Below are 14,998 nucleotides of genomic sequence, written 5' to 3'. Positions count from 1 at the left end.
GAGGGTGTGCCACTGCACTATTTCATCAGCAACACTGCCTTGTAGTAAGCATTTAATGATGAATTGACTAAATGCAGCTTCCTGCCTTTTTAATAGGATCAAATTTCCTTGTGTTTTCAATTAGCATCTGCCTTGTATTTATAAGACAAACAAGAATATTGTTGCTGAATGCAGCTTGTGTGTGCTTTGTGCTCCTTTGCCCTGTTCAAATGATGAAAGGAAATAAAGTTTGTATTTTATCCAACTACCTGTGCTAAAAAGTGATGGGAACAGTGTTTGTAATTTCTTCTACTTTTTCAGTGACACAAAGTTCAAGCTGCTTATCTAATTGGTGAAAATGCAATGTCTGTTTATCACACTCACTTTGACTATATATGTTGTAGCAAGAGATTGTTTCTCGCTTACGGCCATACCAGCCTGGGTACGCCCGATCTCGTCTGATCTCGGAAGCTAAGCAGGGTCGGGCCTGGTTAGTACTTGGATGGGAGACCGCCTGGGAATACCAGGTGCTGTAAGCATTTTGTCCACGAGGGTGTGCTCTTGCACTATTTCATCAGCAACACTGCCTTGTATTAAGCATTTAATGATGAATTGACTAAATGTCTGTTTTATCAGACTCACTTTGACTATATATGTTGTAGCAAGAGATTGTTTCTCGCTTACGGCCATACCAGCCTGGGTACGCCCGATCTCGTCTGATCTCGGAAGCTAAGCAGGGTCGGGCCTGGTTAGTACTTGGATGGGAGACCGCCTGGGAATACCAGGTGCTGTAAGCATTTTGTCCACGAGGGTGTGCCACTGCACTATTTCATCAGCAACACTGCCTTGTAGTAAGCATTTAATGATGAATTGACTAAATGCAGCTTCCTGCCTTTTTAATAGGATCAAATTTCCTTGTGTTTTCAATTAGCATCTGCCTTGTATTTATAAGACAAACAAGAATATTGTTGCTGAATGCAGCTTGTGTGTGCTTTGTGCTCCTTTGCCCTGTTCAAATGATGAAAGGAAATAAAGTTTGTATTTTATCCAACTACCTGTGCTAAAAAGTGATGGGAACAGTGTTTGTAATTTCTTCTACTTTTTCAGTGACACAAAGTTCAAGCTGCTTATCTAATTGGTGAAAATGCAATGTCTGTTTATCACACTCACTTTGACTATATATGTTGTAGCAAGAGATTGTTTCTCGCTTACGGCCATACCAGCCTGGGTACGCCCGATCTCGTCTGATCTCGGAAGCTAAGCAGGGTCGGGCCTGGTTAGTACTTGGATGGGAGACCGCCTGGGAATACCAGGTGCTGTAAGCATTTTGTCCACGAGGGTGTGCCACTGCACTATTTCATCAGCAACACTGCCTTGTAGTAAGCATTTAATGATGAATTGACTAAATGCAGCTTCCTGCCTTTTTAATAGGATCAAATTTCCTTGTGTTTTCAATTAGCATCTGCCTTGTATTTATAAGACAAACAAGAATATTGTTGCTGAATGCAGCTTGTGTGTGCTTTGTGCTCCTTTGCCCTGTTCAAATGATGAAAGGAAATAAAGTTTGTATTTTATCCAACTACCTGTGCTAAAAAGTGATGGGAACAGTGTTTGTAATTTCTTCTACTTTTTCAGTGACACAAAGTTCAAGCTGCTTATCTAATTGGTGAAAATGCAATGTCTGTTTATCACACTCACTTTGACTATATATGTTGTAGCAAGAGATTGTTTCTCGCTTACGGCCATACCAGCCTGGGTACGCCCGATCTCGTCTGATCTCGGAAGCTAAGCAGGGTCGGGCCTGGTTAGTACTTGGATGGGAGACCGCCTGGGAATACCAGGTGCTGTAAGCATTTTGTCCACGAGGGTGTGCCCCTGCACTATTTCATCAGCAACACTGCCTTGTAGTAAGCATTTAATGATGAATTGACTAAATGCAGCTTCCTGCCTTTTTAATAGGATCAAATTTCCTTGTGTTTTCAATTAGCATCTGCCTTGTATTTATAAGACAAACAAGAATATTGTTGCTGAATGCAGCTTGTGTGTGCTTTGTGCTCCTTTGCCCTGTTCAAATGATGAAAGGAAATAAAGTTTGTATTTTATCCAACTACCTGTGGTAAAAAGTGATGGGAACAGTGTTTGTAATTTCTTCTACTTTTTCAGTGACACAAAGTTCAAGCTGCTTATCTAATTGGTGAAAATGCAATGTCTGTTTATCACACTCACTTTGACTATATATGTTGTAGCAAGAGATTGTTTCTCGCTTACGGCCATACCAGCCTGGGTACGCCCGATCTCGTCTGATCTCGGAAGCTAAGCAGGGTCGGGCCTGGTTAGTACTTGGATGGGAGACCGCCTGGGAATACCAGGTGCTGTAAGCATTTTGTCCACGAGGGTGTGCCCCTGCACTATTTCATCAGCAACACTGCTTTGTAGTAAGCATTTAATGATGAATTGACTAAATGCAGCTTCCTGCCTTTTTAATAGGATCAAATTTCCTTGTGTTTTCAATTAGCATCTGCCTTGTATTTATAAGACAAACAAGAATATTGTTGCTGAATGCAGCTTGTGTGTGCTTTGTGCTCCTTTGCCCTGTTCAAATGATGAAAGGAAATAAAGTTTGAATTTTATCCAACTACCTGTGGTAAAAAGTGATGGGAACAGTGTTTGTAATTTCTTCTACTTTTTCAGTGACACAAAGTTCAAGCTGCTTATCTAATTGGTGAAAATGCAATGTCTGTTTATCACACTCACTTTGACTATATATGTTGTAGCAAGAGATTGTTTCTCGCTTACGGCCATACCAGCCTGGGTACGCCCGATCTCGTCTGATCTCGGAAGCTAAGCAGGGTCGGGCCTGGTTAGTACTTGGATGGGAGACCGCCTGGGAATACCAGGTGCTGTAAGCATTTTGTCCACGAGGGTGTGCTCTTGCACTATTTCATCAGCAACACTGCCTTGTATTAAGCATTTAATGATGAATTGACTAAATGTCTGTTTTATCAGACTCACTTTGACTATATATGTTGTAGCAAGAGATTGTTTCTCGCTTACGGCCATACCAGCCTGGGTACGCCCGATCTCGTCTGATCTCGGAAGCTAAGCAGGGTCGGGCCTGGTTAGTACTTGGATGGGAGACCGCCTGGGAATACCAGGTGCTGTAAGCATTTTGTCCACGAGGGTGTGCCACTGCACTATTTCATCAGCAACACTGCCTTGTAGTAAGCATTTAATGATGAATTGACTAAATGCAGCTTCCTGCCTTTTTAATAGGATCAAATTTCCTTGTGTTTTCAATTAGCATCTGCCTTGTATTTATAAGACAAACAAGAATATTGTTGCTGAATGCAGCTTGTGTGTGCTTTGTGCTCCTTTGCCCTGTTCAAATGATGAAAGGAAATAAAGTTTGTATTTTATCCAACTACCTGTGCTAAAAAGTGATGGGAACAGTGTTTGTAATTTCTTCTACTTTTTCAGTGACACAAAGTTCAAGCTGCTTATCTAATTGGTGAAAATGCAATGTCTGTTTATCACACTCACTTTGACTATATATGTTGTAGCAAGAGATTGTTTCTCGCTTACGGCCATACCAGCCTGGGTACGCCCGATCTCGTCTGATCTCGGAAGCTAAGCAGGGTCGGGCCTGGTTAGTACTTGGATGGGAGACCGCCTGGGAATACCAGGTGCTGTAAGCATTTTGTCCACGAGGGTGTGCCACTGCACTATTTCATCAGCAACACTGCCTTGTAGTAAGCATTTAATGATGAATTGACTAAATGCAGCTTCCTGCCTTTTTAATAGGATCAAATTTCCTTGTGTTTTCAATTAGCATCTGCCTTGTATTTATAAGACAAACAAGAATATTGTTGCTGAATGCAGCTTGTGTGTGCTTTGTGCTCCTTTGCCCTGTTCAAATGATGAAAGGAAATAAAGTTTGTATTTTATCCAACTACCTGTGCTAAAAAGTGATGGGAACAGTGTTTGTAATTTCTTCTACTTTTTCAGTGACACAAAGTTCAAGCTGCTTATCTAATTGGTGAAAATGCAATGTCTGTTTATCACACTCACTTTGACTATATATGTTGTAGCAAGAGATTGTTTCTCGCTTACGGCCATACCAGCCTGGGTACGCCCGATCTCGTCTGATCTCGGAAGCTAAGCAGGGTCGGGCCTGGTTAGTACTTGGATGGGAGACCGCCTGGGAATACCAGGTGCTGTAAGCATTTTGTCCACGAGGGTGTGCCCCTGCACTATTTCATCAGCAACACTGCCTTGTAGTAAGCATTTAATGATGAATTGACTAAATGCAGCTTCCTGCCTTTTTAATAGGATCAAATTTCCTTGTGTTTTCAATTAGCATCTGCCTTGTATTTATAAGACAAACAAGAATATTGTTGCTGAATGCAGCTTGTGTGTGCTTTGTGCTCCTTTGCCCTGTTCAAATGATGAAAGGAAATAAAGTTTGTATTTTATCCAACTACCTGTGCTAAAAAGTGATGGGAACAGTGTTTGTAATTTCTTCTACTTTTTCAGTGACACAAAGTTCAAGCTGCTTATCTAATTGGTGAAAATGCAATGTCTGTTTATCACACTCACTTTGACTATATATGTTGTAGCAAGAGATTGGTTCTCGCTTACGGCCATACCAGCCTGGGTACGCCCGATCTCGTCTGATCTCGGAAGCTAAGCAGGGTCACGCCTGGTTAGTACTTGGATGGGAGACCGCCTGGGAATACCAGGTGCTGTAAGCATTTTGTCCACGAGGGTGTGCCCCTGCACTATTTCATCAGCAACACTGCCTTGTAGTAAGCATTTAATGATGAATTGACTAAATGCAGCTTCCTGCCTTTTTAATAGGATCAAATTTCCTTGTGTTTTCAATTAGCATCTGCCTTGTATTTATAAGACAAACAAGAATATTGTTGCTGAATGCAGCTTGTGTGTGCTTTGTGCTCCTTTGCCCTGTTCAAATGATGAAAGGAAATAAAGTTTGTATTTTATCCAACTACCTGTGCTAAAAAGTGATGGGAACAGTGTTTGTAATTTCTTCTACTTTTTCAGTGACACAAAGTTCAAGCTGCTTATCTAATTGGTGAAAATGCAATGTCTGTTTATCACACTCACTTTGACTATATATGTTGTAGCAAGAGATTGTTTCTCGCTTACGGCCATACCAGCCTGGGTACGCCCGATCTCGTCTGATCTCGGAAGCTAAGCAGGGTCGGGCCTGGTTAGTACTTGGATGGGAGACCGCCTGGGAATACCAGGTGCTGTAAGCATTTTGTCCACGAGGGTGTGCCCCTGCACTATTTCATCAGCAACACTGCCTTGTAGTAAGCATTTAATGATGAATTGACTAAATGCAGCTTCCTGCCTTTTTAATAGGATCAAATTTCCTTGTGTTTTCAATTAGCATCTGCCTTGTATTTATAAGACAAACAAGAATATTGTTGCTGAATGCAGCTTGTGTGTGCTTTGTGCTCCTTTGCCCTGTTCAAATGATGAAAGGAAATAAAGTTTGTATTTTATCCAACTACCTGTGCTAAAAAGTGATGGGAACAGTGTTTGTAATTTCTTCTACTTTTTCAGTGACACAAAGTTCAAGCTGCTTATCTAATTGGTGAAAATGCAATGTCTGTTTATCACACTCACTTTGACTATATATGTTGTAGCAAGAGATTGTTTCTCGCTTACGGCCATACCAGCCTGGGTACGCCCGATCTCGTCTGATCTCGGAAGCTAAGCAGGGTCGGGCCTGGTTAGTACTTGGATGGGAGACCGCCTGGGAATACCAGGTGCTGTAAGCATTTTGTCCACGAGGGTGTGCCCCTGCACTATTTCATCAGCAACACTGCCTTGTAGTAAGCATTTAATGATGAATTGACTAAATGCAGCTTCCTGCCTTTTTAATAGGATCAAATTTCCTTGTGTTTTCAATTAGCATCTGCCTTGTATTTATAAGACAAACAAGAATATTGTTGCTGAATGCAGCTTGTGTGTGCTTTGTGCTCCTTTGCCCTGTTCAAATGATGAAAGGAAATAAAGTTTGTATTTTATCCAACTACCTGTGCTAAAAAGTGATGGGAACAGTGTTTGTAATTTCTTCTACTTTTTCAGTGACACAAAGTTCAAGCTGCTTATCTAATTGGTGAAAATGCAATGTCTGTTTATCACACTCACTTTGACTATATATGTTGTAGCAAGAGATTGTTTCTCGCTTGCGGCCATACCAGCCTGGGTACGCCCGATCTCGTCTGATCTCGGAAGCTAAGCAGGGTCGGGCCTGGTTAGTACTTGGATGGGAGACCGCCTGGGAATACCAGGTGCTGTAAGCATTTTGTCCACGAGGGTGTGCTCTTGCACTATTTCATCAGCAACACTGCCTTGTATTAAGCATTTAATGATGAATTGACTAAATGTCTGTTTTATCAGACTCACTTTGACTATATATGTTGTAGCAAGAGATTGTTTCTCGCTTACGGCCATACCAGCCTGGGTACGCCCGATCTCGTCTGATCTCGGAAGCTAAGCAGGGTCGGGCCTGGTTAGTACTTGGATGGGAGACCGCCTGGGAATACCAGGTGCTGTAAGCATTTTGTCCACGAGGGTGTGCCCCTGCACTATTTCATCAGCAACACTGCTTTGTAGTAAGCATTTAATGATGAATTGACTAAATGCAGCTTCCTGCCTTTTTAATAGGATCAAATTTCCTTGTGTTTTCAATTAGCATCTGCCTTGTATTTATAAGACAAACAAGAATATTGTTGCTGAATGCAGCTTGTGTGTGCTTTGTGCTCCTTTGCCCTGTTCAAATGATGAAAGGAAATAAAGTTTGTATTTTATCCAACTACCTGTGCTAAAAAGTGATGGGAACAGTGTTTGTAATTTCTTCTACTTTTTCAGTGACACAAAGTTCAAGCTGCTTATCTAATTGGTGAAAATGCAATGTCTGTTTATCACCCTCACTTTGACTATATATGTTGTAGCAAGAGATTGTTTCTCGCTTGCGGCCATACCAGCCTGGGTACGCCCGATCTCGTCTGATCTCGGAAGCTAAGCAGGGTCGGGCCTGGTTAGTACTTGGATGGGAGACCGCCTGGGAATACCAGGTGCTGTAAGCATTTTGTCCACGAGGGTGTGCTCTTGCACTATTTCATCAGCAACACTGCCTTGTATTAAGCATTTAATGATGAATTGACTAAATGTCTGTTTTATCAGACTCACTTTGACTATATATGTTGTAGCAAGAGATTGTTTCTCGCTTACGGCCATACCAGCCTGGGTACGCCCGATCTCGTCTGATCTCGGAAGCTAAGCAGGGTCGGGCCTGGTTAGTACTTGGATGGGAGACCGCCTGGGAATACCAGGTGCTGTAAGCATTTTGTCCACGAGGGTGTGCCCCTGCACTATTTCATCAGCAACACTGCTTTGTAGTAAGCATTTAATGATGAATTGACTAAATGCAGCTTCCTGCCTTTTTAATAGGATCAAATTTCCTTGTGTTTTCAATTAGCATCTGCCTTGTATTTATAAGACAAACAAGAATATTGTTGCTGAATGCAGCTTGTGTGTGCTTTGTGCTCCTTTGCCCTGTTCAAATGATGAAAGGAAATAAAGTTTGTATTTTATCCAACTACCTGTGCTAAAAAGTGATGGGAACAGTGTTTGTAATTTCTTCTACTTTTTCAGTGACACAAAGTTCAAGCTGCTTATCTAATTGGTGAAAATGCAATGTCTGTTTATCACACTCACTTTGACTATATATGTTGTAGCAAGAGATTGTTTCTCGCTTACGGCCATACCAGCCTGGGTACGCCCGATCTCGTCTGATCTCGGAAGCTAAGCAGGGTCGGGCCTGGTTAGTACTTGGATGGGAGACCGCCTGGGAATACCAGGTGCTGTAAGCATTTTGTCCACGAGGGTGTGCTCTTGCACTATTTCATCAGCAACACTGCCTTGTATTAAGCATTTAATGATGAATTGACTAAATGTCTGTTTTATCAGACTCACTTTGACTATATATGTTGTAGCAAGAGATTGTTTCTCGCTTACGGCCATACCAGCCTGGGTACGCCCGATCTCGTCTGATCTCGGAAGCTAAGCAGGGTCGGGCCTGGTTAGTACTTGGATGGGAGACCGCCTGGGAATACCAGGTGCTGTAAGCATTTTGTCCACGAGGGTGTGCCCCTGCACTATTTCATCAGCAACACTGCCTTGTAGTAAGCATTTAATGATGAATTGACTAAATGCAGCTTCCTGCCTTTTTAATAGGATCAAATTTCCTTGTGTTTTCAATTAGCATCTGCCTTGTATTTATAAGACAAACAAGAATATTGTTGCTGAATGCAGCTTGTGTGTGCTTTGTGCTCCTTTGCCCTGTTCAAATGATGAAAGGAAATAAAGTTTGTATTTTATCCAACTACCTGTGCTAAAAAGTGATGGGAACAGTGTTTGTAATTTCTTCTACTTTTTCAGTGACACAAAGTTCAAGCTGCTTATCTAATTGGTGAAAATGCAATGTCTGTTTATCACACTCACTTTGACTATATATGTTGTAGCAAGAGATTGGTTCTCGCTTACGGCCATACCAGCCTGGGTACGCCCGATCTCGTCTGATCTCGGAAGCTAAGCAGGGTCACGCCTGGTTAGTACTTGGATGGGAGACCGCCTGGGAATACCAGGTGCTGTAAGCATTTTGTCCACGAGGGTGTGCCCCTGCACTATTTCATCAGCAACACTGCCTTGTAGTAAGCATTTAATGATGAATTGACTAAATGCAGCTTCCTGCCTTTTTAATAGGATCAAATTTCCTTGTGTTTTCAATTAGCATCTGCCTTGTATTTATAAGACAAACAAGAATATTGTTGCTGAATGCAGCTTGTGTGTGCTTTGTGCTCCTTTGCCCTGTTCAAATGATGAAAGGAAATAAAGTTTGTATTTTATCCAACTACCTGTGCTAAAAAGTGATGGGAACAGTGTTTGTAATTTCTTCTACTTTTTCAGTGACACAAAGTTCAAGCTGCTTATCTAATTGGTGAAAATGCAATGTCTGTTTATCACACTCACTTTGACTATATATGTTGTAGCAAGAGATTGTTTCTCGCTTACGGCCATACCAGCCTGGGTACGCCCGATCTCGTCTGATCTCGGAAGCTAAGCAGGGTCGGGCCTGGTTAGTACTTGGATGGGAGACCGCCTGGGAATACCAGGTGCTGTAAGCATTTTGTCCACGAGGGTGTGCCCCTGCACTATTTCATCAGCAACACTGCCTTGTAGTAAGCATTTAATGATGAATTGACTAAATGCAGCTTCCTGCCTTTTTAATAGGATCAAATTTCCTTGTGTTTTCAATTAGCATCTGCCTTGTATTTATAAGACAAACAAGAATATTGTTGCTGAATGCAGCTTGTGTGTGCTTTGTGCTCCTTTGCCCTGTTCAAATGATGAAAGGAAATAAAGTTTGTATTTTATCCAACTACCTGTGCTAAAAAGTGATGGGAACAGTGTTTGTAATTTCTTCTACTTTTTCAGTGACACAAAGTTCAAGCTGCTTATCTAATTGGTGAAAATGCAATGTCTGTTTATCACACTCACTTTGACTATATATGTTGTAGCAAGAGATTGTTTCTCGCTTACGGCCATACCAGCCTGGGTACGCCCGATCTCGTCTGATCTCGGAAGCTAAGCAGGGTCGGGCCTGGTTAGTACTTGGATGGGAGACCGCCTGGGAATACCAGGTGCTGTAAGCATTTTGTCCACGAGGGTGTGCCCCTGCACTATTTCATCAGCAACACTGCCTTGTAGTAAGCATTTAATGATGAATTGACTAAATGCAGCTTCCTGCCTTTTTAATAGGATCAAATTTCCTTGTGTTTTCAATTAGCATCTGCCTTGTATTTATAAGACAAACAAGAATATTGTTGCTGAATGCAGCTTGTGTGTGCTTTGTGCTCCTTTGCCCTGTTCAAATGATGAAAGGAAATAAAGTTTGTATTTTATCCAACTACCTGTGCTAAAAAGTGATGGGAACAGTGTTTGTAATTTCTTCTACTTTTTCAGTGACACAAAGTTCAAGCTGCTTATCTAATTGGTGAAAATGCAATGTCTGTTTATCACCCTCACTTTGACTATATATGTTGTAGCAAGAGATTGTTTCTCGCTTGCGGCCATACCAGCCTGGGTACGCCCGATCTCGTCTGATCTCGGAAGCTAAGCAGGGTCGGGCCTGGTTAGTACTTGGATGGGAGACCGCCTGGGAATACCAGGTGCTGTAAGCATTTTGTCCACGAGGGTGTGCTCTTGCACTATTTCATCAGCAACACTGCCTTGTATTAAGCATTTAATGATGAATTGACTAAATGTCTGTTTTATCAGACTCACTTTGACTATATATGTTGTAGCAAGAGATTGTTTCTCGCTTACGGCCATACCAGCCTGGGTACGCCCGATCTCGTCTGATCTCGGAAGCTAAGCAGGGTCGGGCCTGGTTAGTACTTGGATGGGAGACCGCCTGGGAATACCAGGTGCTGTAAGCATTTTGTCCACGAGGGTGTGCCCCTGCACTATTTCATCAGCAACACTGCTTTGTAGTAAGCATTTAATGATGAATTGACTAAATGCAGCTTCCTGCCTTTTTAATAGGATCAAATTTCCTTGTGTTTTCAATTAGCATCTGCCTTGTATTTATAAGACAAACAAGAATATTGTTGCTGAATGCAGCTTGTGTGTGCTTTGTGCTCCTTTGCCCTGTTCAAATGATGAAAGGAAATAAAGTTTGTATTTTATCCAACTACCTGTGCTAAAAAGTGATGGGAACAGTGTTTGTAATTTCTTCTACTTTTTCAGTGACACAAAGTTCAAGCTGCTTATCTAATTGGTGAAAATGCAATGTCTGTTTATCACACTCACTTTGACTATATATGTTGTAGCAAGAGATTGTTTCTCGCTTACGGCCATACCAGCCTGGGTACGCCCGATCTCGTCTGATCTCGGAAGCTAAGCAGGGTCGGGCCTGGTTAGTACTTGGATGGGAGACCGCCTGGGAATACCAGGTGCTGTAAGCATTTTGTCCACGAGGGTGTGCTCTTGCACTATTTCATCAGCAACACTGCCTTGTATTAAGCATTTAATGATGAATTGACTAAATGTCTGTTTTATCAGACTCACTTTGACTATATATGTTGTAGCAAGAGATTGTTTCTCGCTTACGGCCATACCAGCCTGGGTACGCCCGATCTCGTCTGATCTCGGAAGCTAAGCAGGGTCGGGCCTGGTTAGTACTTGGATGGGAGACCGCCTGGGAATACCAGGTGCTGTAAGCATTTTGTCCACGAGGGTGTGCCACTGCACTATTTCATCAGCAACACTGCCTTGTAGTAAGCATTTAATGATGAATTGACTAAATGCAGCTTCCTGCCTTTTTAATAGGATCAAATTTCCTTGTGTTTTCAATTAGCATCTGCCTTGTATTTATAAGACAAACAAGAATATTGTTGCTGAATGCAGCTTGTGTGTGCTTTGTGCTCCTTTGCCCTGTTCAAATGATGAAAGGAAATAAAGTTTGTATTTTATCCAACTACCTGTGCTAAAAAGTGATGGGAACAGTGTTTGTAATTTCTTCTACTTTTTCAGTGACACAAAGTTCAAGCTGCTTATCTAATTGGTGAAAATGCAATGTCTGTTTATCACACTCACTTTGACTATATATGTTGTAGCAAGAGATTGGTTCTCGCTTACGGCCATACCAGCCTGGGTACGCCCGATCTCGTCTGATCTCGGAAGCTAAGCAGGGTCAGGCCTGGTTAGTACTTGGATGGGAGACCGCCTGGGAATACCAGGTGCTGTAAGCATTTTGTCCACGAGGGTGTGCCCCTGCACTATTTCATCAGCAACACTGCCTTGTAGTAAGCATTTAATGATGAATTGACTAAATGCAGCTTCCTGCCTTTTTAATAGGATCAAATTTCCTTGTGTTTTCAATTAGCATCTGCCTTGTATTTATAAGACAAACAAGAATATTGTTGCTGAATGCAGCTTGTGTGTGCTTTGTGCTCCTTTGCCCTGTTCAAATGATGAAAGGAAATAAAGTTTGTATTTTATCCAACTACCTGTGGTAAAAAGTGATGGGAACAGTGTTTGTAATTTCTTCTACTTTTTCAGTGACACAAAGTTCAAGCTGCTTATCTAATTGGTGAAAATGCAATGTCTGTTTATCACACTCACTTTGACTATATATGTTGTAGCAAGAGATTGTTTCTCGCTTACGGCCATACCAGCCTGGGTACGCCCGATCTCGTCTGATCTCGGAAGCTAAGCAGGGTCGGGCCTGGTTAGTACTTGGATGGGAGACCGCCTGGGAATACCAGGTGCTGTAAGCATTTTGTCCACGAGGGTGTGCCCCTGCACTATTTCATCAGCAACACTGCTTTGTAGTAAGCATTTAATGATGAATTGACTAAATGCAGCTTCCTGCCTTTTTAATAGGATCAAATTTCCTTGTGTTTTCAATTAGCATCTGCCTTGTATTTATAAGACAAACAAGAATATTGTTGCTGAATGCAGCTTGTGTGTGCTTTGTGCTCCTTTGCCCTGTTCAAATGATGAAAGGAAATAAAGTTTGTATTTTATCCAACTACCTGTGCTAAAAAGTGATGGGAACAGTGTTTGTAATTTCTTCTACTTTTTCAGTGACACAAAGTTCAAGCTGCTTATCTAATTGGTGAAAATGCAATGTCTGTTTATCACACTCACTTTGACTATATATGTTGTAGCAAGAGATTGTTTCTCGCTTACGGCCATACCAGCCTGGGTACGCCCGATCTCGTCTGATCTCGGAAGCTAAGCAGGGTCGGGCCTGGTTAGTACTTGGATGGGAGACCGCCTGGGAATACCAGGTGCTGTAAGCATTTTGTCCACGAGGGTGTGCTCTTGCACTATTTCATCAGCAACACTGCCTTGTATTAAGCATTTAATGATGAATTGACTAAATGTCTGTTTTATCAGACTCACTTTGACTATATATGTTGTAGCAAGAGATTGTTTCTCGCTTACGGCCATACCAGCCTGGGTACGCCCGATCTCGTCTGATCTCGGAAGCTAAGCAGGGTCGGGCCTGGTTAGTACTTGGATGGGAGACCGCCTGGGAATACCAGGTGCTGTAAGAATTTTGTCCACGAGGGTGTGCCACTGCACTATTTCATCAGCAACACTGCCTTGTAGTAAGCATTTAATGATGAATTGACTAAATGCAGCTTCCTGCCTTTTTAATAGGATCAAATTTCCTTGTGTTTTCAATTAGCATCTGCCTTGTATTTATAAGACAAACAAGAATATTGTTGCTGAATGCAGCTTGTGTGTGCTTTGTGCTCCTTTGCCCTGTTCAAATGATGAAAGGAAATAAAGTTTGTATTTTATCCAACTACCTGTGCTAAAAAGTGATGGGAACAGTGTTTGTAATTTCTTCTACTTTTTCAGTGACACAAAGTTCAAGCTGCTTATCTAATTGGTGAAAATGCAATGTCTGTTTATCACACTCACTTTGACTATATATGTTGTAGCAAGAGATTGTTTCTCGCTTACGGCCATACCAGCCTGGGTACGCCCGATCTCGTCTGATCTCGGAAGCTAAGCAGGGTCGGGCCTGGTTAGTACTTGGATGGGAGACCGCCTGGGAATACCAGGTGCTGTAAGCATTTTGTCCACGAGGGTGTGCTCTTGCACTATTTCATCAGCAACACTGCCTTGTATTAAGCATTTAATGATGAATTGACTAAATGTCTGTTTTATCAGACTCACTTTGACTATATATGTTGTAGCAAGAGATTGTTTCTCGCTTACGGCCATACCAGCCTGGGTACGCCCGATCTCGTCTGATCTCGGAAGCTAAGCAGGGTCGGGCCTGGTTAGTACTTGGATGGGAGACCGCCTGGGAATACCAGGTGCTGTAAGCATTTTGTCCACGAGGGTGTGCCACTGCACTATTTCATCAGCAACACTGCCTTGTAGTAAGCATTTAATGATGAATTGACTAAATGCAGCTTCCTGCCTTTTTAATAGGATCAAATTTCCTTGTGTTTTCAATTAGCATCTGCCTTGTATTTATAAGACAAACAAGAATATTGTTGCTGAATGCAGCTTGTGTGTGCTTTGTGCTCCTTTGCCCTGTTCAAATGATGAAAGGAAATAAAGTTTGTATTTTATCCAACTACCTGTGCTAAAAAGTGATGGGAACAGTGTTTGTAATTTCTTCTACTTTTTCAGTGACACAAAGTTCAAGCTGCTTATCTAATTGGTGAAAATGCAATGTCTGTTTATCACACTCACTTTGACTATATATGTTGTAGCAAGAGATTGTTTCTCGCTTACGGCCATACCAGCCTGGGTACGCCCGATCTCGTCTGATCTCGGAAGCTAAGCAGGGTCGGGCCTGGTTAGTACTTGGATGGGAGACCGCCTGGGAATACCAGGTGCTGTAAGCATTTTGTCCACGAGGGTGTGCCACTGCACTATTTCATCAGCAACACTGCCTTGTAGTAAGCATTTAATGATGAATTGACTAAATGCAGCTTCCTGCCTTTTTAATAGGATCAAATTTCCTTGTGTTTTCAATTAGCATCTGCCTTGTATTTATAAGACAAACAAGAATATTGTTGCTGAATGCAGCTTGTGTGTGCTTTGTGCTCCTTTGCCCTGTTCAAATGATGAAAGGAAATAAAGTTTGTATTTTATCCAACTACCTGTGCTAAAAAGTGATGGGAACAGTGTTTGTAATTTCTTCTACTTTTTCAGTGACACAAAGTTCAAGCTGCTTATCTAATTGGTGAAAATGCAATGTCTGTTTATCACACTCACTTTGACTATATATGTTGTAGCAAGAGATTGTTTCTCGCTTACGGCCATACCAGCCTGGGTACGCCCGATCTCGTCTGATCTCGGAAGCTAAGCAGGGTCGGGCCTGGTTAGTACTTGGATGGGAGACCGCCTGGGAATACCAGGTGCTGTAAGAATTTTGTCCACGAGG

General features: G+C 42.0%; 33 non-coding genes across 33 annotated transcripts; all 33 read left to right on the top strand.

Annotated features, from left to right (window-relative positions):
• The first annotated feature begins 399 nt into the window (after window positions 1–399).
• LOC145856460 (5S ribosomal RNA) lies at window positions 400–518 on the top strand. The gene has a single exon (XR_014377351.1). It is a non-coding gene; the product is annotated as a 5S ribosomal RNA (ribosomal RNA).
• A 139-nt stretch (window positions 519–657) lies between these two features.
• LOC145856459 (5S ribosomal RNA) lies at window positions 658–776 on the top strand. The gene has a single exon (XR_014377350.1). It is a non-coding gene; the product is annotated as a 5S ribosomal RNA (ribosomal RNA).
• A 409-nt stretch (window positions 777–1,185) lies between these two features.
• LOC145856458 (5S ribosomal RNA) lies at window positions 1,186–1,304 on the top strand. The gene has a single exon (XR_014377349.1). It is a non-coding gene; the product is annotated as a 5S ribosomal RNA (ribosomal RNA).
• A 409-nt stretch (window positions 1,305–1,713) lies between these two features.
• Window positions 1,714–1,832, top strand: LOC145856457 (5S ribosomal RNA). The gene has a single exon (XR_014377348.1). It is a non-coding gene; the product is annotated as a 5S ribosomal RNA (ribosomal RNA).
• A 409-nt stretch (window positions 1,833–2,241) lies between these two features.
• LOC145856456 (5S ribosomal RNA) lies at window positions 2,242–2,360 on the top strand. The gene has a single exon (XR_014377347.1). It is a non-coding gene; the product is annotated as a 5S ribosomal RNA (ribosomal RNA).
• A 409-nt stretch (window positions 2,361–2,769) lies between these two features.
• Window positions 2,770–2,888, top strand: LOC145856455 (5S ribosomal RNA). The gene has a single exon (XR_014377346.1). It is a non-coding gene; the product is annotated as a 5S ribosomal RNA (ribosomal RNA).
• Window positions 2,889–3,027: 139 nt separating this feature from the next.
• LOC145856453 (5S ribosomal RNA) lies at window positions 3,028–3,146 on the top strand. The gene has a single exon (XR_014377344.1). It is a non-coding gene; the product is annotated as a 5S ribosomal RNA (ribosomal RNA).
• Window positions 3,147–3,555: 409 nt separating this feature from the next.
• On the top strand, window positions 3,556–3,674 carry LOC145856452 (5S ribosomal RNA). Its single transcript, XR_014377343.1, has one exon. It is a non-coding gene; the product is annotated as a 5S ribosomal RNA (ribosomal RNA).
• A 409-nt stretch (window positions 3,675–4,083) lies between these two features.
• On the top strand, window positions 4,084–4,202 carry LOC145856451 (5S ribosomal RNA). Its single transcript, XR_014377342.1, has one exon. It is a non-coding gene; the product is annotated as a 5S ribosomal RNA (ribosomal RNA).
• Window positions 4,203–4,611: 409 nt separating this feature from the next.
• LOC145852141 (5S ribosomal RNA) lies at window positions 4,612–4,730 on the top strand. The gene has a single exon (XR_014373995.1). It is a non-coding gene; the product is annotated as a 5S ribosomal RNA (ribosomal RNA).
• Window positions 4,731–5,139: 409 nt separating this feature from the next.
• Window positions 5,140–5,258, top strand: LOC145856450 (5S ribosomal RNA). Its single transcript, XR_014377341.1, has one exon. It is a non-coding gene; the product is annotated as a 5S ribosomal RNA (ribosomal RNA).
• A 409-nt stretch (window positions 5,259–5,667) lies between these two features.
• LOC145856449 (5S ribosomal RNA) lies at window positions 5,668–5,786 on the top strand. Its single transcript, XR_014377340.1, has one exon. It is a non-coding gene; the product is annotated as a 5S ribosomal RNA (ribosomal RNA).
• Window positions 5,787–6,195: 409 nt separating this feature from the next.
• LOC145882105 (5S ribosomal RNA) lies at window positions 6,196–6,314 on the top strand. Its single transcript, XR_014393672.1, has one exon. It is a non-coding gene; the product is annotated as a 5S ribosomal RNA (ribosomal RNA).
• A 139-nt stretch (window positions 6,315–6,453) lies between these two features.
• LOC145856448 (5S ribosomal RNA) lies at window positions 6,454–6,572 on the top strand. The gene has a single exon (XR_014377339.1). It is a non-coding gene; the product is annotated as a 5S ribosomal RNA (ribosomal RNA).
• Window positions 6,573–6,981: 409 nt separating this feature from the next.
• LOC145882104 (5S ribosomal RNA) lies at window positions 6,982–7,100 on the top strand. Its single transcript, XR_014393671.1, has one exon. It is a non-coding gene; the product is annotated as a 5S ribosomal RNA (ribosomal RNA).
• Window positions 7,101–7,239: 139 nt separating this feature from the next.
• LOC145856447 (5S ribosomal RNA) lies at window positions 7,240–7,358 on the top strand. Its single transcript, XR_014377338.1, has one exon. It is a non-coding gene; the product is annotated as a 5S ribosomal RNA (ribosomal RNA).
• Window positions 7,359–7,767: 409 nt separating this feature from the next.
• LOC145856446 (5S ribosomal RNA) lies at window positions 7,768–7,886 on the top strand. Its single transcript, XR_014377337.1, has one exon. It is a non-coding gene; the product is annotated as a 5S ribosomal RNA (ribosomal RNA).
• Window positions 7,887–8,025: 139 nt separating this feature from the next.
• Window positions 8,026–8,144, top strand: LOC145856445 (5S ribosomal RNA). Its single transcript, XR_014377336.1, has one exon. It is a non-coding gene; the product is annotated as a 5S ribosomal RNA (ribosomal RNA).
• Window positions 8,145–8,553: 409 nt separating this feature from the next.
• On the top strand, window positions 8,554–8,672 carry LOC145852140 (5S ribosomal RNA). The gene has a single exon (XR_014373994.1). It is a non-coding gene; the product is annotated as a 5S ribosomal RNA (ribosomal RNA).
• Window positions 8,673–9,081: 409 nt separating this feature from the next.
• On the top strand, window positions 9,082–9,200 carry LOC145856444 (5S ribosomal RNA). Its single transcript, XR_014377335.1, has one exon. It is a non-coding gene; the product is annotated as a 5S ribosomal RNA (ribosomal RNA).
• Window positions 9,201–9,609: 409 nt separating this feature from the next.
• On the top strand, window positions 9,610–9,728 carry LOC145856442 (5S ribosomal RNA). The gene has a single exon (XR_014377333.1). It is a non-coding gene; the product is annotated as a 5S ribosomal RNA (ribosomal RNA).
• Window positions 9,729–10,137: 409 nt separating this feature from the next.
• On the top strand, window positions 10,138–10,256 carry LOC145882103 (5S ribosomal RNA). Its single transcript, XR_014393670.1, has one exon. It is a non-coding gene; the product is annotated as a 5S ribosomal RNA (ribosomal RNA).
• Window positions 10,257–10,395: 139 nt separating this feature from the next.
• On the top strand, window positions 10,396–10,514 carry LOC145856441 (5S ribosomal RNA). Its single transcript, XR_014377332.1, has one exon. It is a non-coding gene; the product is annotated as a 5S ribosomal RNA (ribosomal RNA).
• Window positions 10,515–10,923: 409 nt separating this feature from the next.
• LOC145856440 (5S ribosomal RNA) lies at window positions 10,924–11,042 on the top strand. The gene has a single exon (XR_014377331.1). It is a non-coding gene; the product is annotated as a 5S ribosomal RNA (ribosomal RNA).
• Window positions 11,043–11,181: 139 nt separating this feature from the next.
• LOC145856439 (5S ribosomal RNA) lies at window positions 11,182–11,300 on the top strand. The gene has a single exon (XR_014377330.1). It is a non-coding gene; the product is annotated as a 5S ribosomal RNA (ribosomal RNA).
• Window positions 11,301–11,709: 409 nt separating this feature from the next.
• Window positions 11,710–11,828, top strand: LOC145885386 (5S ribosomal RNA). The gene has a single exon (XR_014396967.1). It is a non-coding gene; the product is annotated as a 5S ribosomal RNA (ribosomal RNA).
• Window positions 11,829–12,237: 409 nt separating this feature from the next.
• Window positions 12,238–12,356, top strand: LOC145856438 (5S ribosomal RNA). The gene has a single exon (XR_014377329.1). It is a non-coding gene; the product is annotated as a 5S ribosomal RNA (ribosomal RNA).
• Window positions 12,357–12,765: 409 nt separating this feature from the next.
• On the top strand, window positions 12,766–12,884 carry LOC145856437 (5S ribosomal RNA). Its single transcript, XR_014377328.1, has one exon. It is a non-coding gene; the product is annotated as a 5S ribosomal RNA (ribosomal RNA).
• Window positions 12,885–13,023: 139 nt separating this feature from the next.
• Window positions 13,024–13,142, top strand: LOC145884590 (5S ribosomal RNA). The gene has a single exon (XR_014396168.1). It is a non-coding gene; the product is annotated as a 5S ribosomal RNA (ribosomal RNA).
• Window positions 13,143–13,551: 409 nt separating this feature from the next.
• On the top strand, window positions 13,552–13,670 carry LOC145856436 (5S ribosomal RNA). The gene has a single exon (XR_014377327.1). It is a non-coding gene; the product is annotated as a 5S ribosomal RNA (ribosomal RNA).
• A 139-nt stretch (window positions 13,671–13,809) lies between these two features.
• On the top strand, window positions 13,810–13,928 carry LOC145856435 (5S ribosomal RNA). Its single transcript, XR_014377326.1, has one exon. It is a non-coding gene; the product is annotated as a 5S ribosomal RNA (ribosomal RNA).
• Window positions 13,929–14,337: 409 nt separating this feature from the next.
• Window positions 14,338–14,456, top strand: LOC145856434 (5S ribosomal RNA). Its single transcript, XR_014377325.1, has one exon. It is a non-coding gene; the product is annotated as a 5S ribosomal RNA (ribosomal RNA).
• Window positions 14,457–14,865: 409 nt separating this feature from the next.
• Window positions 14,866–14,984, top strand: LOC145884589 (5S ribosomal RNA). The gene has a single exon (XR_014396167.1). It is a non-coding gene; the product is annotated as a 5S ribosomal RNA (ribosomal RNA).
• The last annotated feature ends 14 nt before the right edge of the window (window positions 14,985–14,998 follow it).

Source organism: Salmo salar, chromosome 08, assembly GCF_965601325.2.
Source record: "Salmo salar chromosome 08, fSalSal1, whole genome shotgun sequence".
Lineage (NCBI taxonomy): Eukaryota > Metazoa > Chordata > Actinopteri > Salmoniformes > Salmonidae > Salmo > Salmo salar.
The sequence above is the reverse complement of the archived record's forward strand: the minus strand, read 5'-3'. Positions and strand labels throughout refer to the sequence as shown.